This window comes from Mus pahari, chromosome 10 (assembly GCF_900095145.1).
Source record: "Mus pahari chromosome 10, PAHARI_EIJ_v1.1, whole genome shotgun sequence".
Classification (NCBI taxonomy): Eukaryota; Metazoa; Chordata; class Mammalia; order Rodentia; family Muridae; genus Mus; species Mus pahari.
In genome coordinates, this window is record NC_034599.1 from 58600685 (window position 1) to 58627677 (window position 26993).

A 26993-nucleotide genomic window follows, 5' to 3' on the forward strand; every position below is an offset into this window, starting at 1 on the left:
AGAGAGAGAGAGAGAGAGAGAGAGAGAGAGAGAGAGAGAGAGAGAGAGAGAGAGAGAAGATCACCAAGGAAACAGAGTTTGGGAACTGAGGCCACTCTTAAGCCTTTACGGTACTTACTGAGAAGCAAAAAGACTTGTGAATTCTCAGTACCAGTCACCTCACACTCACACTATAGGGTCACATGGCACAGGCCAATCAAGGTATAGGGCTACCAAGGCCCTTGCTATAGCCCTCTAGTGGCCCTGTGACAACATAGGCCTAGGACATCGGAGACCAGGGAACAGCAGGGACCACTAATGCCCAAACACAGAAGCACAGACACAGCTAATGACCCTGAGGCCCATTTCCTTCAGGGCAGCAATGGAAGGGTATGCCTTCAGGATGAGAGAGGCAGGCTTCTTAAAGGAACTTTGGACTTGGCCTTGAGCAGCAGACATGGAAGGGGGTGACACAGACTAGCCGTCTTATCGTCCCCACTCAGGTGAGGAGCACCACCTCACATGAGACCTGATGCTAAACACAAAGTCACCTGCACACCCGCACGCAGGAGACGGTGACCGCTGGAGAGCACAGCCTGAACCATGGCTCAAGTCCTCGCTAGCTGTGTTACTCAAGCCAAGCCAGCCATTCCGGATCTGTCAGTTGCCTTTTCTAGAAAATGGGAATGCTGGGCTGGGAAGACTGTCAAGACTGTACAGTGCTTACTGTGCAAGCGCGAGGACCTGAATTTGATCCCTGGGACCCACTGAAAAACAAACAAACAAACAAAAACAGTGTAATGCTGCGTCCACCTGCAATGCTGTCGACCGGAAGGAGCCGGGTGGCTCCTTGGGATTCACTGGCCTGCCATTCCAGCTGAGATCTGACTCAAAAATGAAAGACCCTGACTCAAAAGATGCAAGATAGGGAGCTAGAGAAATGACTCATTGGTTAAGAATCCTTGTTGATCTTGCAGGGAACCCAGGTTCAGTACCCAGCACCCACACCTGGTGGTGCACAACTGCTCCAATTCTAGAGATCTGGTGCCCTCTTCCGGCCTCCTTAGGCACCAGGCATGCGTGTGTGCACGCACACACACGGTACATTTATGTTCATGCAGAAAAAGCACTCATATACATAAAATAAAAATTAAGTAAAACCTTTAAAAAGAAAAAAAAGGATGGCGTCTAGTGAGTCACAGTGAGGTTGTCCTCTGCCCTCCACACACATACATACATGTGGCTGCACACACAAACACACACATACACACAATATAAAAAGAAAGAAGAAAATGAGAAGGTTCAAGGAGAGCATTGTGAGGTCCTTGCCGTTCTTCCAAGGGTTGTTGGCAGCATGATGTCCTTAGGAGAATGCCTGAGTCTGTCACACACTCCTACAGCCACAGGCTACAGGAAAACCAAAGCCATTCTTCTGCCTCCCTCCCATCTACTTCTGCTGGAGTTTGGTGTGTAGATCCCGGAAGGTCCTCCCAGCCCTATTCTAATTTGTAGTTAATTACAAGAAACCACACTGACATTCATTGGGGGCGGGGGAGGGGGGTCCACAAATGGAAAACACTAACGACTTTGTAAATTAATTTCAGATTTTCCCCATCGTTTCTGGCAATAAGACCATATTCTGTTTTCCCTCTCATTGTTTTTTAGAGGCAAATGGGAACATGGCCCGCCCCCCCCCCAAATACATTAAAAAATTCCAATTAAGTTTTTCTGGAAAACTAACAATATCTTATTTGGCATGTGGGGCAAACTTACTTCAGAGTGAGGAACATTGCAGATGTAAGTTGGGAACCACCCAAATGGGCCAAATGGGATGCGGCTTTCCTCTGGCGAGGTGAGAGAAACATCTAGAAAGGTTTTTCCCATTTCCACGAGCAGTTTGTCCAATGCTTCCATACAGACCACTTATCTCAGCAGCCAGTAAGGTAGGTACCACACTACCGGTGGGGCTGTTACAGCCAGCCCTGGCTGTCACACTGGATAGGTTGTAAGAGAGCTGGACACTGAGTTACAGGAGAGCAGGCAGGACTAAGGGGGAGTAGGGGCTGCACCCCAGCCAGGAGAAGAGAAACGCCCCAGTAAGCAGCACAGGGTGTCCCAGAAATGAGAGGCTTAGGGACGTCCTGGGTCAAGGGTGGGGAGTTACATACAGACCCTGTCCAACCCCAGAAAAAGTGTACTAGAACAAAGAGATGCGGCAGCAGGTTGCCAGGAGTGCTGAATAGGGGGCCTGAAAGCTTGCAAAGAGCCAGTCTCTCACGGGAACCGTGCTTCCGGGTCACTCGGAAGGTTAAGTACAGAATGTCATTTGATCCATGAAGCAAGTGAGCAAGGGCGACAACCCCAAACCTATGTGTGTCCCCTCTTCCGGGTCAGAGGCATAAGAGTGGCCCCTGGCCACATAGCTGGTGAACAGGTAATAGACCCAGTTAGGCCATCCATCTCCCACAATGCCTTCTGCTCCTGACCCTTGGAGCCTTCCTGCAGGGACCCTGCAAGAAACACTAGCTGGGGCTGGGGATATAACTCAATGATACAGTGCTTGTCTCTCTGAGTCCTGGGTGGAGGGAGAAGAAGAAGTGATGGGTGGGGGAAAGAGGGTAGGGAAGAGGAGGGGGCAGGAGAGAGGAGGGGCTAGGAAAGGTGGGGGAGAAAAGAAAAGAGAAAGAGGAAGGAAGAGGCAGGAATGAAAGAAGGGAGCAAAGCCTGGAGGGACAAGGGAGGGGAAAGGGAGGAAGAGGAGGGAGAAGGGAGAAGGGAGAAGGGAGGAGGGGAGGGAGGAGAGGGAAGGGCGAGAGGGGAAGGAGAGGGAGCACTCCACTGCCACTGCCAGGGAGAAGAGAACATTACAGATGTAAGTTGGGTCTTTTAAACTTTTCACCCAAGGGCCTTCCCTTGGGCCTGCGGGTCTGGGAGTGGGCGAGGGCTCTCGACACTCTACAGGGTGGATGGTCCCTACAGTTTCATCGAAGCAAAGGTAAAACCATGAGCTGTCCAAAAGATACCCCCCTCTCCCCCGCAAGGGCTGTGGGGACAAAATTATTCACCCTGGGAGGGTTCAACTCTCGACACTCGACACTCACTTCCTGTTCCCTGCAAGGAAAGCTGACGAGTCCACACTCGTCAGCTCAGGATCTTCCAGACCCAGGGAAGGCTACAGCCTGAGCCTGCTCTGTGCTTGAGGGGAGAGGAACAGAGGAACGCTCTCAGGGGAGAGCAGAGAGATGCTCTACGTGGGGGCTCCCCCACCCCTTCTCTGTCCTGTGACTACACCGGCCTTAGCCAGGCAGGCCCTGAAAAAAACATGGTCTCCCATGCAGGCTGACTCCTGAAGAGGAGGGTGGATTGGCCATCCCTGCCCTAGGTCATATTTGGTGAGGACCTGACCTGTGTGGTACAGGAGCCTGTGTCAGGACTAGTATCCAACCCATGGGAAGTATAAGTGAGGGGCAATGACTAAAGCTCTGGAGAGTTACCCTGTGAGTTGCATAGTCTTCAGAAAGCTACACATCCCTGAGCACTGGCCCGTCATCCCCCATCCCCACCCCCGTACAAGAGGACTGGAAGGAGCACCTCACCCTGACTATGGTCCCGCACATCCGGATCATTGTGATGGTTCTTAAAAACCAAACAAGCACAATGAAAGACCCAAAAAGCCTGAGAATATAGCTCAGTGCCTAGACTTCCTGTTGGCTGATCGCTCTGGAGAGGGAGAGAGGGAGAGAGGGAGAGAGGGAGAGAGGGAGAGAGGGGGGAGAGAGAGAGAGAGAAGGAAGGAAGAAGGAGGAGGAGGAGGAAGAGGAAAGGGAAGAGGGAAGAGGGAAGAGGGAAGAGGGAAGAGGGAAGAGGGAAGAGGGAAGAGGGAAGAGGGGGAAGGAAGAGAAGAGAAGAGAAGAGAAGAGAAGAGAAGAGAAGAGAAGAGAAGAGAAGAGAAGAGAAGAGAAGAGAAGAGAAGAGANGAAGAGAAGAGAAGAGAAGAGAAGAGAAGAGAAGAGAAGAGAAGAGAAGAGAAGAGAAGAGAAGAGAAGAGAAGAGAAGAGAAGAGAAGTCAAAACCCTTAGCCCTGAAGCCCCTCCTCTTCCAGTCAGTAGCCAACAGTCCTGGCAAGGGACCGGCCCCCTGAGCTTCAGCTTCCTGTACCTATAAAGGGATGGATGAGGTTGCTGTGCATTGGAAAACACACTAGGGCAATATCTGCGCAGGGCAAGTTAACAGGCCAACTGTCTTGCCCAAAGCACAGTCATTAAATTCTTGTTGAGTGAGTGGGTGGACAAGTGACCATGCAAATACATATGCACTCAAGGGCTTGCTCAATCCCGCCCCCACATTCTTGAAGGTTCCCCAAGCAGAAAGTCCCGCTGCTTGGAGGCTCCAACGTGCTCAGGTGGAGGGGAAAGTAGAGCCAGCTCCCTCCACCTCACCCTGCCTCTCTTCTGCCTCGCACCCTAACCAGCTACCTGTAACCCAGCCCAGCCAAAAGCTAATGTGTCAGAAACCTCAATCAAATGGAACGGCTTTACCTGCCCACCGACCCAGCCGACGCACACTTCGGTGTCCGTCGCAAGGACGCATCAAGGCTCTGGGTTCTACCACCTGCACCCTGGTGCTCATTCTAAAGACCTGGGAAACTACATGCAAATTTGCTTTCTCTGTGCAGGGGATGGAGAACAGGTAAACATGAGCTAGCTATCTGGCTTTGGAGTCAGCAGGTCCTGGCTCAGCTCCCAGCTCTCTCTATGTAGCCTTGGGAGAGCTGCTGAGCCATTTGAACTCACTTCCCCATCAGTCAAATGCACAAGGCAGCCAGGCAGCCACTAGACGGGCTACTGGGAGGGCGGAATGGAAACACCAAAGCTGTGTGTCTAGCTCAGGCCTGGGACACACACAGGTGCATTCCCTTCCTTCTTTCCTGGAGAAAATAACAAGCTCCCAATCCCACAGGACTCCCTGCTGGCTGTGTAACTCAACTGAACCACAGTCTCTGGGAACTCACCTGCTACCCTCCAAAAAGCAGGGGACACTAGCAGACTACAAATATACTGCACAGTACAGTGACCCACTAGCCACACATGGCTACTAAGCCTCAGTTTCTCTGGCTGTGGCCAAAATATTTTTATTTACTTATTTGCTTGTTCATTGATTTGTTTATTTATTTTTAATTTTATGTGCATTGGTGTTTTGCCTGCACACGTGTCTGTGTGAGGATGTTGGATCCCCTGGAACTGGAGTTCCAGAGCTGTCATGTGGGTGCTGAGAATTGAACTCAGGACCTCTGGAAGAGCAGCCAGAGCTCTTTACTGCCGAGCCATCTCTCCAGCCCAAAAGCAAAATACTTACACTAACTCTATAACTCACACTATATTTGTCTATCAGATATCCTGGACTTAGAATTCTTAAAAACTATTTCAACAATAACAACAACAACAAACCTTGCATATAATTCTTTTCCCAGATAAAGATCAACTTCTTCTTGAGCAACGACGCCGACTGCCTCCTATTTCTCATTCCATCTAGCCAAGTGCCCGTCAAGACACTCAGAAGAATCTAAGAAAATCCAAACGTTGTAGAAATGGCAAGCAGTCAACATACTCCTGGAAGAAAGTCAATGGACTTTGTACACATTAGTTTCCTCACCCCTCACAAACCCCATGCAGAAGTCCTGTCCCTTCACAGACTACTACAGACTAGGAAAGTGGGGGAGGGGGAGCTGGAGCGAACACAGCGGTTAAAAGCACTTGTTCTCACAGAGGAGCCAGGTTTGGTTCGCAGCTCACAGTCACACACAACTCCCGTTCCTGAGATCTAAAACCGATTTCTGCCCTTGGCAGGCACCTGAACAAGCACACACATAGCTCACATGTGTACATTCAGGTAAAGTACTCATATGCATAAAATCTCTAAAGAAGAAAAAGGAAAGAAAAAAAAGAAAAAGAAAAGAAAAGAACTGAGGGGGCTAGAGAGATGGCTCAGTTAGTGAAGTGTCTGTCACACAAGCATGAAGGCCTGAGTTAGGATCCCCATCACCCACATGAGGGCCAAGGGCAGCTCTGGACCATAGAGGTGGGTCCCTGGAGCTCACCTGCTTGCTGGCCCAGCTGAACTAATGTAACATGCTCTAGGTTCAGTGAGAAACCCTGTCTGAAACAATATGGTGGGGTTACACACACACACACACACACACACACACGCACACGCACACGCACACGCACACGATCAAGGCTCAGAAAGGTTAATGACTTGGACAGTGCTATAGAATGGGTCAGGAGCAGAAGTCTGGGATCCAAACCCAGTTCTGATTCTCATGTGCATGCCCTTCTTCACAGGCATGTAACAAAGCAGGCAGCCCATACAGCATTCTCTACATCACACAGATCCTACCTAGTGAGACTTCTAATACCCACCCCACCCGCACAAAAGATTTCCCAGCAGGTCAGGAATAAAGACCATAAAAAAGAGTCCATGTAGAGCCATATCCACAAACAACTGGGTCTTGACTAGTTCAGACTTAGTCATATTTCCTAAGTGGTGGGAAAGGCACATTTTATTTTATTGCCTTTGAACTTCCCTGCCAGGGTACTGGGCAGAACCCAGAGGCAGAAAACCTGTGAGGCGTAGTAGGGTAGGTAGATATACAACCAGCCAATGAGCCACCAGTCCAGTCAACCCCACTGTCCAGGCAGGGATGATGACACAACTTCTGAGACTTGAGACCAAGGACATACACAGGACAATAAGAACCCTGCAAAAACTGTAATGTCACATGGCGGGCTAAGACTGGGTGGCCTACTGCCCTCTGCAGGCCTTAGTGCCCAGAAGAGCAGAGACAGGTGGCCAGTCACCTGCTTCAAGGAGAGGACCTGCCTGAGGGGGGACCCTGGACTGACGACTAAAGAAAAGCTCTTTTTAAAGGTGGTGTCCAGCAGGCAGAGCAGGAGGAGGAAAAACAAGACGCCAGTAGACATTTCCCATTCAACCTCAGACAGGGTAAATATTTGCTCGTCCACTGTGAGCTTGGCTCTGAGAGAATCCTCAGCTTGGCCGCCTGGGTTCACACTGGCATCTGGTCTTGATTTGAGGCCCAAGGCAGCCAGTGTTTAGCCCATGGCACCGAGACCAGTCTCCTGCTTTGTCTGAGAGCTAAATGGATCCCACTGGACAACAGTGAGAGAACGCCCACCAGAGAGGCCCTGTTGCTCACACACAAGCACCAGGCCATGCTGGCAATGAGGTGGCCCATGTGAGCTATGCTCATCTCTTCCCCAGGGAGCCGCATGGGAGGTGCACGGCCTCCACTCCACCACGAAGAGCGCGCACTCACACACACACACACACACACACACACACACACACACACCAGTGCCACACCACCACTGGAGCCAGCCACACTATCCACAAGCTGAGGGAGATCTACTTCCTGAGGGCCTACTGTGTGCCAGAAATTGCTTAAAGTTTTGAGTGACAGCCATGGATAAGACTGGAAAAAAGTCATCTTTAGGGAGTGGCCATTTAACACAGAATGACAAATTATAGTACTTTCATGGCTGACACGGGTTGACCATCTGAAGCCCGAAGTCTGGGGTCCGAACACAGTATCTTGGATACACCCCACCACTCGAGAGATAATGGGGGCAGGAATCACAACTCATACTCCAATTTCCTGACGTGTACAAATGGCTTCAAGAACACCTGGCTTGACACCCCTTGACAAGATGGAACTAAGCTCCCAAGAGGCCTCGAAGGTTACCTGTACTCACTCTAAAGGAAGTGACATAAACTCTGACACCAGAGCACCAGTAAACACAGAGCTAGGATGAGGAAAGATGAAACCCAAAGAGCAGCCCAGGGACTCGCGGCTGTCCATCAAAGACTGTTTCTCAGGGACGAACGCCCCCACACGCTGGCCCTGCCAAGACAGATAACTCTTACTCAAGCAAGTTGCTTAACTGGGCCTGTGTGTGGGTTCCCAGGCCGTGGTCCCACCCTGTGGGAACCCAGCATGTGGGGCTCCCACTTAAGCGAGCGGCTGGAATCAATCGCCCCTCGGCCACAGCTCTTGCCCACAAGTTGCTCTTCTGGTCAACTCGCTTGAGCTGAGCGGTGACCTAAGCCAGCCCAAATCGGCTCAGCAGCAGCCTCTGTCATCCTGCTTTGGTGAGCACAAGGCTCACATTTCAGGCCATTTGCTCCCTTGGGCATGGCTCAGAGGACTCAGCTGTCTTTAAAAAATGCTTTTCATATTTCAAATCAAAAATAAATACCACGCACTCTGGAAGCAAGCCATCACAGATGTCTGCTGAACTATAAAAGTGAAAGGGGCCGAGAAGGCTGAGAAAGTGGTGGGTCATGTTCCCCTGCGCTGACTGCCTCCATCTGCAATGGGATGGAAGAGCAGGAATGAAGCTCAGGTCACAGGCTCCTGTCTGGTGTGACCAGCAACAATAATGGCTGGGGGGGGGGGGGGCACACATACATACTAGCATCGGAGTTGGAGAAAGCAAGTGCCCTTTGGGCTTATCTAGAAATGCCACCTCACAGAAGGTCCCTGAAAACATACTGGGCAACAGAGTAGGTGGCTGGCATAGGAGCTCGTGGGCTCAGGTGCAAACAACCAAAGGGGAGAGGGGGGAGGCCTAGCACCAGGGGCTGGGTCAGCAAGGTACACAGAGGTGTGCCCAGTTATCCATCCACAGACGTTCACCAAGTTTACTTCTGGTGACTCCTGACTCCCTTTATTCTGCCCTTCTGCCCTCTTGGCTTCCCTAGTAGGTGCCCACAAGAGCATGGTGACCTACATTCTGGGAAATGCTTGGCTAGGTGACTTACACTCAGTTACTGCCACACTGCATTCTCTTCTATGTCGAGGTGGGGCTGTGCACATATATGGTGTAGCCCCTGACTCCTGAGGCTACAATGAGCAAATCAACCAGAGATTACATCACACACAGGAGAAAATGACACAGCCAAGAGATGCATAAACACAGGGTATCTGACTCCGTCAGCACAGTGTGGCATCGTCTGTGGGCACCGTTTGGCTCTCCAGTGCACCTCAGTGAAAAAGCTTGTGGTCTGATTTGTAACCGTGGCTTGACTGGCGCTTCAGATACTTGCTGGTCTGTGGAAGCCAGCATCCCTGTTCCCAAACCTCACAAATGAGGCTCCAAATCATTAGGGAGTGTGTCCTAAAATAATAAAAATATAACAAATACGTAAGCCGGTAGAACGCTATTATTCTCTGGGTAGGATTGTATGTGCTCTGTTTTTAATCCTACAGGCTTGAAACTCCGGTGTTTCCACATCTACATCACCTGACATGTGTGTGCGAGAGTGTGCTATGACAGCCATAATGTAACCAGTGAGGGGAATTCTTTTCAGCTCCATTACAATCTTTGGGGACAGCTGTTATGCATGCAGCTTCTTGTTAGCCAAACATCATGATGTAGCACACGAGGGTAAATTCACAGTATCTGTGCTTTGCAGTGACCAACTCATGGTCTGACTTGTCCCTCAGCTTCTTGCTAGTCAGTGGGAGCCAGCCATCCCAATTTCCAGACTTCCAAGATGAAGTTTCTGACTCTTTAAGGCCAGGCCTGAGTTCCCACCTTTGTCAAAGTCAGGGTCATCTGGCTACTAGCCTCCCTGGCTGCCCTTGGATGTCTGCCTAGCTCTTCAGATATCCTCAGTTGGGCACACAGTAGTGAGGAGTTCAAGGCCACATGAAAGCTGAAATCATATGCAGAATTTTACACTTTCTATTTCAGCGGACACAGGCAAGGCTCTCAATCTGCGGAACCTGCTTGCTGACCAGCATAGCCTATCCAGAGAGTGTGACTGGGTGTGAAGGTATCTTACACTCCCAAGGACAGAGAAGTCCCTTACTTTTCTGAAATCACTTTGGAAATATGCCCAAAATGTACCATCTAATCTTTTCTCAAAGATTTCCTTTTCTCTGAAGGTACTAAATTCTTAGATTCTCTCTCCCTTTCCTCTATCTCTCCTCTCTCTGTCCCCATCTCTCTTCTCCCCTCCTCTCTCTTCCCCTTCTCTAATCATTGTGTGTGCACACACACACATGTATGTGGTGTGTATGTTCCTACTGGTGCATGTGTGTATACGAATACACATGTACACATGAGTATGGAGGGAGGCCAGAGGTCAACGCCAAGTGTTGTTACTCAGAAGCACCCACCTTCTGGAGAGAAGGCTCCAGCTATGAGCAATGGTGTTTCTTTTTCCAGAGAGCCCGGGTTCAATTCTCATTAGCCATTTATGACACTCCACAGTCCATATCCAGGATGCTCCCTTCTGGTATTGTGGGCAACAGACGTGTGTGTGTGTGTGTGTGTGTGTGTGTGTGTGTGTGTGTGTGTGTGTATGTGTGTGTGTGTTAGTAAATATATTTATATATTTATATACCTGTAGACAAAGAACCCATACATATAATTAAAAAAAAAAACCTTACAAAATAAAATAGGTCGGGGTTTCTAAGTGGCCTGGAGCTCACTGAATAGACCAGTGGCCAGGGAGAACCCAGGGACCCACCTGACTCTGTGTCCCTGGCATGGGTATTACAAGTCCCCACCGCTGCATCCAGCTCCATATACCCATGCTGGGACAGAGGGTCTGGACACACACACACACACAGAGGTACGTGTGTGTGCTTTAGAAAGGCTATGAACTGTAGGAGGCCTTCCCTCAGTGGCAGCTGGGTAGCTTGATAGCTTTTTGTGTCATTTCATTCACTAATGTTCTCAGCACAGATAAGAGTCTTTGGCCGACCTCATTCTGGAGACTGAACTCAAGCCCTTATCCTGGGCCTTTACCAACGAAGCAATCTCCCAGCCTAGGGAAATAGATTGTCTGTCCATCTGTTTGTTTCAGAGACGATCAATCCTCAGTTCCTTGGGCCCAGGATAAAGTGAATGTTTTCACTGCAGAGATCCACAGGCCTCGAGGCACCTGGCACCCTGGCACTCACTGATCCTGGCTTCATTCACAGGACACGGCCTTTAAACAAAACAGGCAAGAGCCTGGCCAGCACTTCAGCCGAACCTGCAGTACGCCTAAAAGCTGGGACATGGGAGCACGCGGTCCTCTTTCCCAGGTTTGCTGGACACCACAGGACATTCCTATCATACCCTTTCTCACGAGGGGGGGACCTGTCCACTCTAGAAGTCCAAGAGTCACCGCAGAAGCATACGTAGCCCCATTCTTTAGGGACCTTCAACACAAGTCCAACCTAATCACTCCAACCTTGGGGTTCAGGGGCTAAGCACCCACTGTGCACAAGATGTGGTGCCAGGAAAGGACTTCTGGAATGGGGGAGGGGTGACGGGAGCACTGTCATACAGCTGCCCTGTGACAGGCACTTACAATACGCCAGGAACATGATTTGGTCCTCAAAACCAATCCACGGGATTTGTCACCTGTTTCAGAAATGAAAAAAATAAAAGATTTGTAGAATGCCAATGTCACAGCTGACAGTCTTGTGGCTTCCTCTTCACAGGACAGAGAGCTACCCAACCCCCAAAGCCCTGTTCCCTTCCTAAGACTATCCTGACAGATCCTGACTTGAAATCGAAGCTTAAGAGCTGCCCCACTCCTTACTGGTGGTGAGACTCTCTCCATCCACTTACTTCTCTGGGGCTTAGTATTTTTCATCCTGGAACAGCAGATATTTGGGGAGACTTCCTCTGGTTTAGTCATAGATGTTTTAGGGTGACCTAAGGAAATCAACCATCTTACTGGCGACCTTAGAAGATGAATGGACAAGGGCCTGCTGTCCTGCCTCCTTCGTGAATGCTCTCATCAGCATAGGAGAGTCTTAGTTGCCCCTGACTGAGCAGAGCTGCCCCTGACTGAGCAGAGCTGCCCCTGTTCCAGCTCTCCCTCCCCACATACTCTCCCTCCTGCCCCTCTGCAGTCCTCCACAGTTTCCAGGAGCTGCCCATCCAGGTCAAGACAGGGACAAAAGGGAGCAAGGGACTAAAGTGTCCTCAGAGATGATAGGCAGGCTGGTGACTGGGGCCGGAAGTGCCAAGGGCCCTTGCTGGCAGCCAGCCTGCATCACAGGCTGACAGGAAACAGGAGAAGACAGCACTGAGGCCGCGTGGAAATCCCCATCGGGCTCCACGCCGGGGGTTGTGACTCAGAGTCCTAGGCAGCCGGAGAGCTACCCTCCCACCCTAGCCTCCCAGGCAGGGTGGAGAAGAGGCCACAGGAAATAGGTCACTGTATCTGTGCACAAAGATGCAGGGGCCTGGCATCCACCAAGCTACAGATGCCAAGATGTGGGGCACAGACGAAGGGCATGGATTCAGGGACCCTGGGTCTCCCTGCGATCCTGAGATGTTCCTTTCTAAGGAAAGCTTCAGCAGCTGCCACAGAGATCCAACCTCTTTTAAAGTCTGCTCTTCAGAGACTCAAGGAGCCCATGAAGAGACTGCCAATGCAGTCACCATCCTAACCAGGGACCTCTCCCAGGTCTACCCTTCAGTCACAATGGCCATGTATTACAGAGGTCACATCTTTTGCTTCCAAAAAAGGAAACAAACAGGGTTCAAAACCAGAAACAACACGATGTGCTATGAGACTCAATGACAAGACAGGGGCTTGAGACACAAGAAACTCATCCCTTCTCCGGTCCCCTCTGAGCTCCAGGCCCCGGAAAGTGCCCAGCTCCTGACTGTGACATTGACATGATCGATTTCTTTGTCTTTATTTTTCTTCAAGATAGGGTCTTACTACGTACGTACGTAGCCCTAGCTGGCCTAGAACTCACTATGTACACCAAGGTAGCCTTAAACTCACAGAGATCCATCCACCTGCCTCTGCCTCTTTCTCTGCCTCCTAAGTGCTTAGAAGAAACACATGCACCATCACACCTATAAAAATAAAACTAAAAACACAATAGTGGACTGACAAGGTGGCTCAGTGGGTAAGGACACTGGCCCTTATTATCGTCACCCAGTGGCCTCCAAGTAACGACATTCTTCTGGGTGCCCTATGACATGAGCACTGTTGCTTGGTCTCTCTGGCCAACCCGGAACTACTTCCACTCTGTCCTCCTGGACCTGACCTCAATCCTCCAGGACTCGCAGTGTCTCCTTCATCTCTGACCTCTGCAGGATCTCCACATACATCCACCCAGCACCAATCTAAGCCCCAAGCAATGAGTGCTGCACACACTTCTGCTGTGCCATGCACAACAGCAGGTACTGCACATGCCTGTGCTGAGTCTTGCCTATCAGTGATGCCCTCAGAGAACATGGTGGTGAACTAGTGATAGGCCAAACCTCCCCTGGCAGGAGCCCCTGAGGTACCACAACACTGGCAACAGGGCTGTGTCACAAAGGCTGGCTCACGGTGGCAGCATCGTTAGCCCCGGCAGTGGGATGCTCGTGACTTTAAGACGATGTGTGCGGTACCCACACATGCAAAGCTGAGAGCTCGAACCTCAGCCAGATGTTGTCTTATTAGTTTGCTCTGAGATGGGGTCTTATGTACAGAGATGAAGAGGCCCTGGAACTTGGCGACCTCTCACATGTGGTCTGGCTGGCTCTACACCTGACAGCCAGCTGTTTCACAGCTGTATACCACACACCACACCAGCTGCCTAGAGAAATGCAACTTGTCTGACCAGAACTCTGCTTGGTGCTTTTTGTGATTGTATTTGATTTCTTTTTCCACCCAAATCTTAGGTGAGCAAGCCATGGGTAAGGGCTTGAGTCTATTAACCCTAGATCTACATGTCCTCATCATGGGGCATTGCTTTGTTGGCAAACATCAAACCCAGAATGGCCATTTTTCAGCCAAAAGTACCTTAGAGCACTTATCTGACCATGGTAGGGTGTACTGTGGCAAGAAATGGCTCCATATGGGCTACACCCCGCTGCCATGACCGCAGCTGCTAGTGTATGGGGCTCTACAATGGTTATGGAGCTAGCACCAGTTCCTTGGCAGGAACGTGTTCAGTACCCCACTTAAGCATGCTGAAGAAATTGTTCCAGAACCTTCCCTGGAAGACCCAAGCATAAATCTCCATCTGTGTACAATGCTCTTTGAGATGAGGTTTCTTGTGTCCCAAACTGTCCTCAAACTCAGGCATATATGAACCCAAGGATGACTTTGAACTTCTGATTTTTCTCCCTCCACCTCCTGAGTTCTGGGGTTACATACATGTGCCCCTGTGCCTGACTTATGTGGCATTGGAGATGGACCCAGAGCTTTGTGTGTGCTAGGCAGGAACTCTGCCAACCGAGCCTTACTCCTGCCTGCGGGATCACTAAAACAGGGTCCATGGATACTAATACCAGATTTCCATAGAGAAAGTTCTCCCCCGTGGCTTAGAGAGAGCTTCCTTTAGGGACAGGAGATGCAGGCATAGAAACTCAGTCTTCCTCCCCGCTTCTCTGTTCCAACTTCTCAAAGCCCACCAGTGTGACCTAGTGAGGGTGCAGAGAAGATGACATCGTGTGGGCTCAGGGTGCTGCTTTGGGGTGTGCTATTGGGCCACAAGGTGGCTCAGAGGATAAAAGTGTTTTCCATCAAGCCTGAGTACTATCCCTAGGACCCACATGGTAGGAGGACAGGAAGATGCTATTCCCACTCAGGTTGACCTCTGACTTTCACAGAACACCTGCACACATTCACACATACAGATAAACATAATGAAAAAGGTTGGAGTTTGGGGTGGGTGTTTGTTTTTAATGAGCTGGGGAGACAGCTCAGCAATTAACAGCACTGGACTGCGCTTGCAGAGGACATAGATTTGGTTCCCAGGACCCATAACAGGTGGCTCCCATCCACCTGTACTTCCAGCTCCCTAGGATCTAATGCCCTCTTCTGGCTGCTGCAGGCACTGCATGCACATGGTGAACATACAGACAAACAGATACACACACACACACACACACACACACACACACAATTATTTATTTTTAATGAATGAGTTGAACTTTTGAAAGCTAGGGTCCTGCTGGTTATCACAGCCAGCTCTCTTTGACCTTCAGTGTTATGTGAGGAGAACTGGGACTCATCACCCACTGGGTGAGACCAGCATCGAGGAAAAATATCAGACTTGAAGTGAAAAGATCCAGATCTGTCTGCTGCTGAGCCTTTTGACTGATGAGTCTCTATGAACACTGTGTCCCAAAATAGACTATTATTTTACCCTGGGACCCCATTAACCAGCCCAGCCATGGCCCCACTTCCCAAAGGGTAGGCAGAGATGCATGGAGGAGACAGATGCCCATTTGAGTGCCAGGAGGACCCAAGCAGACAGAACTGGGTGTAGTCCAGAATGGCTTCCTGGAGGAAGTGAGCCTGGGGATTTCCACACAGCTCACAAGCTTTATCAAGATAAACAGCATCTATCTCTCCCCTAACACATCTGACACACCATGCCTCCTGTCACACGGTTCTATGGTAGCAAGCTGGCTGACATCCTGGCAACTGAGTAGCTACCTGGCCTCCAACTTCCTAAACACCTACCCATGTTCTGCCTGCCTAACAGACAACCCACCACCAAAGGGAGCCATTTCTGGTACCCAGAATTCCTGCTGCTCCCTCAATGCTCCTCCCCTGCCTACCATGACCAGCTGGATTTGAAGACATTCCTCTGGCAGTGGCATCCTTTCTTCTGAGTTCAGCACAGCATAGCACACACTGTCAAGATTTTCCTGTTATGGATGACGCCCTAAAGAACCATGACTGCTCCAGCTAGCCCAGCTCTTGTGTGGCACATCACAGACATGATGATGGCAATGCCCATACCAGCCTTCGAGATGGATGTGTTGGGTAGTTTTTGTTAACTTGCCCCAAACCCAGGTATACCTGGAAGAGGCACTTTCAACTGAGGAATCGCCTCCATTGGGTTGGCCTATGAACATGTCTGTAAGGCACACTCTTAATAACTAATTGATATAGGAAGACCTAGCCCACAGTGGGCAGCGCCATCCCTAGGCAGATGATGCTCCTCAGCTGTCTAAGAAAGGAAACTGAGCGAGCCAGGAGAACAAGCCAGTAAAAAGTATTCCTCTGTGGCCTCTGCTTCACTGCCTGCCTCAAGCTCCTGCCCTGACTTCCCCTCATGATGGACTATAACCTGTAAGATGTAATAAACCCTTTCTTCCACATTAGTGAGCACTGACATCAGAAAGCAAACTGGAACAGTGGGGCTTACTTCTAGGTGTACTCTTACCAGTATGGGTCAAAAAGCCCAAGTCTCTCACCTGAGGCCACATGGTTACTCTATAAGAAATACGTCTAAGTACCTTATGAGGCCAAATGTAGACCTGCACTTTAGGACAATACACCCTAAGATGGTTTGCTCCTTGTGCCCCAATTATGGGCCTAGAGCCACACAGCCATTATGTGACTTGCATGGCTTCACTCTCACTAGGAACAGCCACCAACCACGGCACCCTGGTTTACCTGGAGGCTACTCTCTGCCATGCTCTGACCCCAGCAATGCTCTGGCATCCAAGAGAGGCTCAGAGGCCTTCTGGGGCAACTCAACTGGTGGAGTACTTACCTAATGTACACAAAGCCCTAGGTTTGGTCCCCAGCGACACATAAACCAGAAGGTAATAAGGCACCCCTCAAACCCCAGCACTCAGGAGGTGGAAACAGGAGGATTGGGAGTTCAAAGGCCATCCTTGGCTACATAGTGAGTTTCAGGTAAGCCTAGACTACACAATAGTCCGTCTCAAAAGGCTCACTGAACTCAACTGAACAGGAGACATGAGAAAGACGCTTAGAATCCTGAACACTGCTCACCATTGGACTTCTCAGCCCAAGAAGCCCCACTGTCTGGTGACTCCTCACCCTGTGGCTCCAGCCCAATGTCCCTCCCTCAGGGACCCTTCCTGTCAGGCAGCCTGTCTTTCTGTCACTCAGCTCCCGAAGTCAGCCACACCACCCCCAGAGAGCCTCCTCCTCACTCACTCCTGTAAGCGGAGCCCAGAACCGTTCAGGGGTCAATAAACAGGACAAGGCCCGTGACTGAGCCTGCCAGGGATCTGATGACTGCTACCCATCACTCCAGCAGAGGCTAGCCAGATGTCATCATTCCCCTGGGAACTGTGGCTTGAAGGTCACATGTCCCTCCCCTGGGCTGGGGGACGTCCTTCAAGATGATGACAGAAGTGTCCCTCGGGGGCCAGGGACACTCATTCCTTGCTAGATTCTGTGTCAACCAGAAGTCTCAGAGGTCTGCCCAGTTCTCAGAGCACACGAAGGCCAGACAACCCACTTGCTCAGCACATTTGTCAGAAGCAAGGCCGTTTGTACCGTGTGACTTTCTTCTAGGACTTCTGTTCTGAGAATACCCACGGAGAAACCTGTGGGCGAGACTCGACGTGTGTGGGAGAACAGGTGACTTTCCTATGGTTGTGTCTTCTGGGTGACACTGAACTATGACGTCCTGCAGGCATTCAGCAGGGTTCCTGAAAGCTGTCTCCTCGCACCCATGTTCTCAAGGCCCGAGAAGAGAGCGCAGGTCCAGGGAAGCCTCTGACCCGACAGCTATATGCATCACCCTTGACAACCGACTCCACACTGTATGGATGGGGGTTAGGGACACTCACTCTGCCTTTTATTCAGGGCTGTGGCCAGACTCCATGGAAATAGGGATGTAAGCAGATCTCTGTAAGCCACAGGGAGTCCCTAGATAGGGGATTATTATGAGGCTCTGCTGGCTCTCGGGCCCACATGTGGGCAGTTCTGGTCAACGTCCTCAATCATGGAGGAGATTGTACCTATCTGTTTCAAAGTCCCAAGCAAGGAAGAATGCTAGCCTCTGACAGGACCTACTCAGTTAGTAGACTGTTTGGCTGGCACAAACGAAGCCCTGAGATCCATACCCAGAACCACACAGTCAGACGTGGAGGTACATTGCCTGTCATCCTAGCACTCGGGAGGTAAAGGCAGGAGGATTAGGAGTTCAAGGTTATCCTCAGCTATATAGTAAGTTCTAGGCTAGCCTGGGCTATATCTGAGACTAGCCTTTTTGGTTTTTTGTTTGTTTGTTTGTTTGTTTTGTTTTGTTAAAAAATGTTTTTTTAAAAAAGAGGATACACAAGGAGACCATGGATCCCAGTCAAAGGAGTCAAAGTCAGATTCTTTGCTGAGGTCATATTTTTTTTGCATGTCACTAGCCCTATGACATAGCCACACTCTATCCATTTCCTCAATTGAAAGGGATGAAATACTTATATGCCCCATCCCCCACCCTTTGGCTAGAGATCCACTGCCATATCTACTAAGGATGAAAAGGAGATGCTTCCGAACAAACCAGCAAAGCCCTGTTTCCCGGGGACTCGGCCACCCACAATGACGGATGTACTGAGTTAAAGGCTGCTTGTTCCCTGCCTCCAGAGGCCTGTCTGGGTGGCCTCTCAGCCAAGTGCCATCCTCGTGCCAAGCACAACCAGAGGTGGCAGTGGCCCCAAGTCCATGAGAAGTTGGCCAGCTTGGGCCAGGACCTCCCTCACACTCACTGGCTTTTTCCATCAGGCGGGGGAAGTGGGGAGCACAGCAGAGAGGCACAAAAAAAGACCCTTCAGTTCCAAGAAGGATGGGCAGAGCGAGCCACCAGCATCCTGGGACAAAGGTGCATACACCCAGCTGACTGTGTGCCTACACTGGGAAGTAGAACACTGGGAAGTGCCTACACTGAAATGCAAGGCAAGGCAAGGTTGCCACTTCTACCTCCAACTGGTCCCAACTGGTCTCAATTAGCTTCAGCCTGGTGACAGAAACAGATAAGAAAGCAACCAACTGTCTAAACTGTAGAATTTAGTGAAGATAATTTAGTGTGTGTGTATCTGTGTGAGTGTGGGTGTGTGCATGCTTATAGGTCAGAGGACAGCTTTCCAACTTCTTTGAGACAGGGTCTCTTGCTGTTGGCCACTGCTCACACCAGCGAAGCTGCCCCACAAGCTTTCAGGGGATTCAGTGCCTGCCTCCCATCTCTCTGTGGGGATGCTAGGATCACACATGTGTGCTTCTGAGTCCTGCCCAGATGTTGTTCTGGGCTTCTGAGTCCTGGGGCCAGATGTTGATCTGGGGACCTGACTCAAGTCCTCACATGTGACAACTGCTTTACCTCAGACTGCCTCCCCAAGCTCAGGGGAGGAAGACGGAGCATATGAGGGAAAGAACGTCTTACACAGAGCTGTCAATCTAGAGGGACGGGGCGAAGAAAAACATAACACTTGGGATTTTCTAAAAAATCTGATTCTAGGGTCTACAGGAGAATTCTTGATGTGAGCAACACTGTGTACTAACCTCTCACACTTCACCTTACTTCCTCTCCTTCTCTCCTCTCCTTCGCTTGACTATAGCATGAATGTATACATATAATTGATTTGTACATTCATATACACATACATACTATTTTTTTTAGTATTTCTGAAAATCTTTCCCTTTTTTTGAATGGGTAAGTTAAGAAAATCTACACATAGGGGCTGGGGAGACACCTCAGTGGTTATACATACTTGTTGCTCAGGTATGAAGACCTCAATTTAAATGCCCAGCACCTCAAAAACAAAATCAGATACAGTCATGGGCCTACCTGGAACCCCAGCGCTAGGAAGCAGAGACAGCCAGATTCCAGGAGTTCACAGAGCAAGACAGTGAGCTTCCAGTTGACTGAATTAGGGAGTGGGGGTTAGGAGAAAGACCCTGTCTTTTGGAAATAAGGCAAAGAGTTAAAGAGACACTCAGTATCTTGCTCTCTATCTCTCTCATACACGCACACACATCATATGTGTGTGTGTGTGTGTGTGTGTGTGTGTGTGTGTGTGTGTGTGTGTGTGTATGAATACACCACACTGGCAAAACAAAAAACAAAACCAAAATTCTACACACACACACACACACAAACAACAAAGTCAAGAAACAAAAGTTAAGTATATACACAAATAACCACATAGGCAAAAGCAAAAACAAAACATACTTTGTGTGTGTGTGTGTGTTTATATGTGCATATATTTTACAGTTGGTCAATACTACAAAGCTATAGTTACCAAGACTGGCAGGACAGCAGATGTGGATGGTTGAGGCAACTGAACACTGAAATCAGTTCCTGTGTATGCTGTTAGCAGACTTTCAACCAAAGGGCCAAAATTGAGTGGGCGAAAAACTGCCCCCTTTAAGTGCCTGGCAATTAAATAGACATTTTTAGAGAGGAAGGAAGGAAGCTGAGTTCTGACGTGACATATTACACAGAAATAAAGGTTAAGAGGTAAGAGCTGAATTAGAAACTTCTTGGAGAAGCAGTGGGATAGACCTTTGCTGCCTGTGAGTTTCAGAAAAGTGAAAACAGATTTTATTATTATTATTATTAGTTCATCAACATCTCTGGGTGTCAAAGTCTACCAGGGAAGTGAAAGAGAAAATCTGCAGAATGGAGGGAGAAGCTCACAGCCTCCGGTTCAGAATGCATGGGGACTTTCATGGCTCAAACACAGAAAGTCAGAGCAGTCCATTTAAAGTGGGCGGCAGGTGAAGACCTTCAGCCACCAGGGAAATGCAGATAGGAACAGTTCCAAGATTTAACCTCACATCCACTAGGATGGCTCAAACAGACAACAGCAAGTGTCAGCAAGTGTGGAGAGACTGGAACCCTCACACATCCCTGATAACCCACTGGGTAGCTACTGAGGATAAATGGAAAAAAAAAAAAACATGCAAGAAATAATCTAGACACGTGGCTGTTACAGTCTTCTTCATAAGAGCCAAAAGAGATAAAGCCACTCATCTGAAGATCTGACAAGCAAAAGAGATAGATCTCTGCCATGGAGTGCTGTCTGGGCACATAACAGAATAGATGGCTGCCGATGCATACTACAGCAAGCTACACCAAAGATGCAGGTCAGAAGAGCGTGCATTGGTGAAGTCCACAAGCCATCCTGAAAAAGACAAATCCAGAAGGTGGCGACGCCAAAGCCGAGGAGAGGGGTAGGAGTGACCTCTGGGGGACAAGTTCTTTTATGGTGAAGGAAACTACTCAGCCTGTGCTGGTGGTTGTACAAACTCATTAGCACACAGAGCGTCACACTCCGAGGCCATTTCATGATAGACGGGTGACACGTCAGCAAGGCTGCCAGTTTTTACAATCTTGTGTACTGATGTGTGTGCATGTGTGTACATGTTCGTTTAAATGCAGGCACATGTGTGTGCAGCTCATTTGAGACGGTCATTTTTGTTGTTTGTTGCAGCCTGTGCCTGTGACTTTGCAGGGACTGCTCTGTCTAATTTTACCGGGGTTACAGAGGAACACTGCATCTGTCTGTCTGTAGATTCAAGTTATCTGAACTCAGGTCCACACCTATAATCCCAACACCAAGGAAGCCTTGAGAGAAGGCCAAGGTGAACTTGAGGCCTGCCTGGGCTATGTAGCAAGATCTGGTCTCAGAAAAGCATAAGCGCACGGTACCAGCACCCCTGAAGGAACATACTGGTTCCCGACAGGGTAGCCTGTAACGGAACAGTTCGGGGGGTTGGGGGAGCAGCTCTTGCTTGCACAAACACCACCAAGGGGTGAGTGAGAGCTTGTTTTCCAGAGTTGAGTCGGGTCCCCCTCTGACTGCCCCGGAGAGCTGTGGTTTCATGTGTGGAGGAGGAGCTGGCTATGTTGAGCCATCCTGATGGCAGCCCTGCTTCCTGTGGGGTCACAGCCTGCTGACATCACTGGCCGGCTGAGAGTACTCAAGGGGCATTTGATGTCGCAACTGCAGGCAGCACGCGGGGTCATGTGAAGTTCAGAGCTGGGTTTTCTCAGCCCATTGACTTTACTCATCCTGTGCATGAAGCATGGTTCTTTTTCCTTTCTTACCCCCTCTCTCCTTTCCTTCTGAGGTGTGTGTGTGTGTGTGTGTGTGTGTGTGTGTGTGTGTGTGTGTGTTAATTATCCCATGGCTCCTGACTTCCTTTCTGAGCCCCCATATCAGTGTTCTTCATTGGCACAAAGGCATTCTACCTACTTCAGAAGACTCTAGCTCTATGCACCTCCCCCCAGAAGTCAGAGTCTCAAGGCTGCCAGAAGTCAGTGGGGCTGACCCTGGCCCTCCCACTTTATAGATGAGGATCAGGGGTCCCAGGCACTTGCCCTAGGTCACCCAGCTTCCATCAGAACAAAATGGCTCCATTTTTCAAACCTGCTACCGCAAAACATTTTTCCCTCCAGGCAAGCATCCCACAGGAAAATCGTTCCCACGTGCAAAGAATTCACAATGGAAATCGTGTCTTTCAAACAGCCTAGCAGCCAGGACTCCCAAATGACGTGCACCCGCCTTTCCGTCAACAAATTACCAAGCTATTACTCTTGAGCAAGTGCTTTGAAGGTGAACAAAAAAAAAAAAAAATCAATCCATGGGAACTGATAAGCCAGTTTGCAAAGGACTACGGTGGGCTGGGGAAATGGCTCTGCAGGTAAAGTACCTCCCACAGTCATGAGGCCCTGAGTTCAATTCCCAGCACTGAGGAGACAGACACCAGAGACTACTGGAACACTCTTGAGAGAGCGCGTGTGCACACGCACACCTATGCATACAAAACAGTGTGCCTTGGTCTACGTGGTATTGTATTAAGTTCCTCTCCCCTTAGTGTGGGTTTTTCTCAACCTCAGGGTCACTTTTATCTCCAGAATTCCAGTTTTCCTTTCCTAACCAAAGCCCAACTGTCTTTGTCACAGTTGTCACTATGAAGTCACCAGCCACAAAGTAGGACATAAGGGCCCAAACATTGTTTTAGAGCCAGAGACAGATAAGTGCCAGAGCTTGCATGAGGACAAGGACCTCCCTAGCATCCAGATGAGAGACAGGAATGGCTGACATGACCTTCTTGACAGAATGACCTTCTCTACGCAGAACTCAGTCTACCAAGCCTAGACTATGAGGGACTTCCTGTCTGGGCCTAAGAAAAAAGACCACACACATTATTTTGACACACTGTGGTCCATGCCAAGATCCAGACATGCTGGTGGACTGAGGGGACACAGGGACAGAGAATGCTCAGTAGTGACAGCAAAGTGGGGGACGACAGCGTTCTTGGCTTCTCTGGACACCGCGGCTATTTTGAGCTTCAGCAGTTTTTTACAGACCTCTCTCACGTGGTGGCTGTCCTTGACATCATGTACTGCTCAGACTTGCAGCAAATCCAACTTGAGTCTGGTGGAAACTGAGCATCAGAGCCCCCAAGGGTCAGGCCAAGGAACAGGAGGCACCGACACTGTACAGATACCAGGGGACAAGCCAGGCACAGGATCAGAAGCCAAGGGACAGGGTCTGGGCAGGAAAGGGCTGACCACCCCAATGACCACCCCAAGAAATGGGAGGTACCTCAGTTACCTGTCTACCCTGCATAAAGCTCCGGGCCCTGTGTCTGATCCCCAGTACCACATAAACCAGAGCCAGAGGCTGGAACCCCAGCACTTGAGAGGTGGAGGCAGGAGGACCATAAGTCCAAAGTTGAACTCAATATCTTCGACTTCATATTGAGTTCAAGGCCAGCCTGGACTACATGAAACTCTATCTCAGAAACAAGTGGGTGTGGGGAAGGGTGTGGGGCGGGGAGTAATCAAGGCTAGAGGGGAGCAATTCTGGGAGCAGAAGGAGACCTTGTGACTCAGGTGAGGAAGGCTGGCTTTCCATTCTCAGTGTCAGTGTGTGGTGTCAAGAGGCCTCCCTTCCTAATAATCCATCTTCTGAGGCCCACACGGAGCCACACCACCCACTCATCTCCCACTACAGCTCATAGCCCTGCATATGCTACACAGAGGGGGAAAAAAAAAGGAGAGTTTTCTTCAGACAAAGCCATGGGTTGTGAGAAGGTATAGAAAGCCTCTTCATGTAGGAAGTACAGACTTAAGGCAGTTGAGTGGACGTGACCTTGGCAGTGCTCAGAAGTGGCTCACCATTGGGGGACACCGAGGCCCATGGCTGCTCCGCCCAACATCATCTGCAAATGACCTGAAGTCTCCATGAAAATCAAGTGTGCGGTGACACCAAGTGTGTAGTGACATCAAGTGTGTGGTGACACCATGCCCCTTCCTCTGGTACTTGGGAAACCAGTTGTCCCATACCCCATCTTCAGCAAAAGGACAGAATACATAAACTGTGTGAGTAGGTTGGTGGGCCGGGATGCCTATGAACTCTGGAGCCTAAAAGTCCAGCGCCCTATGCCCAGCTGCCATGCCTCCCTCCCGGCTCACAGAGCCACTGTGCCTACCTATTCCCACTCTTTGTCACTCATTGGGCATCTGGTTACCCGAAGAGAGCCTGCCTCGAAGTGAGTCACCAAAACCTGTGCCTCTTAAATCCTCATGGTAAACACATCAGGCACTGCACAAGGTGCTGGGTAAAAGAGGGGAGGTGACTAAGGCTTACAGAACCATAGCTGAAGTGGAGGAAATTCAGCTAAGGAGGCTAGAAACTCCTGAAGGGTTTTAAACCCTGGGGGGAATGATCCATTCTGATACCATCATTATGCATCCCCTGGGGCAATAAACACTATGTCATTAGCACCATTAACACCGTAGTGCGAATTAGGTAATGAGATGAAGTGTCACCTTGCAAAAGACGGAGATGGGGACTGATAAAGGTTTGATGCCAGGGGAAGGAAGCCAGAAAGAGGCGGGCTCAGTGTCTGTTCAGTGGGGACTGGAGAGGAGAGGACAGAGAGGGACAGAACTCAAGAAACCTGGGTGTAGGGTTGCTCTAAGGATAAGCATCCTATACACACGGTTTGTGCCTGTGCATAGTGACTGCACCCAAGGGGCAGACAGATGGTAAACCATGCCTCAGGTCTGCAGTAACAAGCTCTGGCAAGACCTGAAGGAAAGGAATGAGCTACTAGAGAAAATTCTAGGGTGTAATAAAGGCAGCGATACCATTGGCTCCCAAAGAGACTCTCTTACCCCTATCCCAGTCCCTTCTCGGCATCCCAGACTCACAGACAATGTGAGGGATCTCCTTGGTAGCCCTGCAGGGACGCCATGACCTTACCTCTATACCACCTACTTCCACCTGAAGTCCCCTCCACTGGACAGAGGCATCTCTCTCAATGCAGAGGGCAACAGTGGCAGTGAGTACCTTGCTCAACCTGTTTTCTAAGGAACAAACTGACTCAGAGAAATCAAGTGTCTTACTCAAAGTCACACAGCAAAAGGAAGGCAAAAAAAAAAAATCTAGGCCAGGGCTCTTTCTTTGCAGAGCCAAGTTGGCAAAGGCCCCTGAGAGACACTGCCTCCAGATCAGGTGGGTGACAATGAAGCCCTGGAGCAGTGCCACCAAGAAGCAAGATCAAACGCTCTGCGAAGTTTGTTTCACAGTTTGCTTTACACGTAGGCCAGGTCTGTCCTTCCTGCCCCTACAAAGCAACGGTCGGTCGGTGTTTCATGTGTGTGAAATGCTGGGTCCCAAGACACAGAGGGGGAAGGTTCCAGAAGTGCTCAGCCAACCCCAGCCCTGAAGGGTACAGATTCATTCACATGTTATACATTCGTCTGGTCTGTGAGAAGGGAAGAGGGTGGGTGAAGCCCACACAGGAAGTACTTTCTGGTGTGACAATGACCATCGAGGAAACAAGATAACCAGATAGTGGGACTATAGTGATCCAGTATAAACCTGGCCACGTGTGCCAAATCCCTTGCCAAAGTCATCTATTCTCTGCCACCTGCCATGACAGATGGGATTATGGGAAATGGGCTGGCAGGAGGGTACTGCCCACAGTGCATATGGATGCTTCTAGTATATGCAGAAGTGTGCCCCGCCCCCGCCCCCGAAACAGAGGGTAACAGGGTCAGATGTTCTGAACTGGGACCCAAGCAAGGATGGCATGGAGCACAGCTTGAACCACTGAAGATGAATCAAAAGACAAGCCTTGGTTTGTTTGGCCCATCAGTTGGTTTTTGACACTATTTACCTCAAGCTAGCTTTGAACTGTGAACTCAAAGCAATCCTCCTGCCTCAGCCTCTCAAGTGCTAGCTTTAGAGTCATAAGCCACCATGCTTGACTTGGTTTTGGTCTTGTTTGAGACAGGGGTCTCACTCTGACCTGAAATCCATAATCCTCCTGCCTCAGCTTCTCAAGTGCTGGAATTATAGGTATGTCCCACCTCACCGGACAGGATCCTTTCTTTGTAGAGGTCTAGTTTCTTCTATGATGAAGCATTCTGGCTAGCATGCCTCATCTCCCCAAGGGAGCTGCCACTCAGTGTACACACTGGCACCTACCCACTCCCATGAGAACAGGAAAGCAAGAACTCATTCATTCACCAACCTCTCCACAGACAAGGAAGTGCCACGCACTGTGCTACCGTAGCATTTACAAAAGTTGAAAAATACCCACGCCCCTGCCTGCCTGCCTGCCTGCCTGCCCTGGGTGATACTCTGGGCTGTTAGAGGCAGAGGAGGCATGGGGGTGAGCAGTCTGAAGTCTGATCTTATCTACTTTCCTGCCTTTGAACATTGCCACAACAAACCCAGCAGGCCAGGCTCTTTGAAAAGCAGGGCCTGTTACACACAGCTCAACCCTGGCCCCCTTCCTTCCTCCAGGTCCCCTGGCTCCCTTCTGTACAATCTTCAATGGCCTGAAGGTCAGCACCTTGGAAAAGGTAAAGCTACTCACTCCCTTAAATAAGATACATGGCCTCACTGATCAACCCACACTGAGTGTTTACTGAAGTCTAGGAACAAGCTAGACACAAAGAGAAGGGTACACAGTGCCCCCCCCCCAACATTGGCTACTGGAAGTGACAGAGTGCCAAGCTTCCCCGGGATTAACAGGAGATGGAAGTCATTATTGTTGGCTCTGTTCAGGCCCCATGTTCTGCTGAATAGATGCCTAGAAAAACTATACAGAAGTAAAGATCAGACACTGGACTGCTACACATGACAGACCGAAGCCACCAGCATCCGAGAGGAGAGGGCCGAGGGAGCTGAGGAGACTGAAGCCCAGACAGTGCTTGGAGTTCTGAGTTCCTATTTCTAGGC

At 49.9% G+C, this 26993-nt stretch overlaps 1 protein-coding gene across 2 annotated transcripts in view; it reads right to left on the reverse strand.

Annotated features, from left to right (window-relative positions):
- Window positions 1-26993, reverse strand: part of Smad3 (SMAD family member 3) — a 110655-nt gene that overhangs the window by 46497 nt on the left and 37165 nt on the right. Inside the window, exon 1 of one of the 2 annotated variants that reach the window (XM_029543617.1) lies at window positions 11368-11502. The exons of the other annotated variant lie outside the window; for it this stretch is intronic. The gene's annotated coding sequence lies outside the window, so the exon portion shown is untranslated. Of the gene's footprint in view, window positions 1-11367; window positions 11503-26993 lie in introns of those variants that run through there. 2 annotated transcript variants of the gene reach the window in all.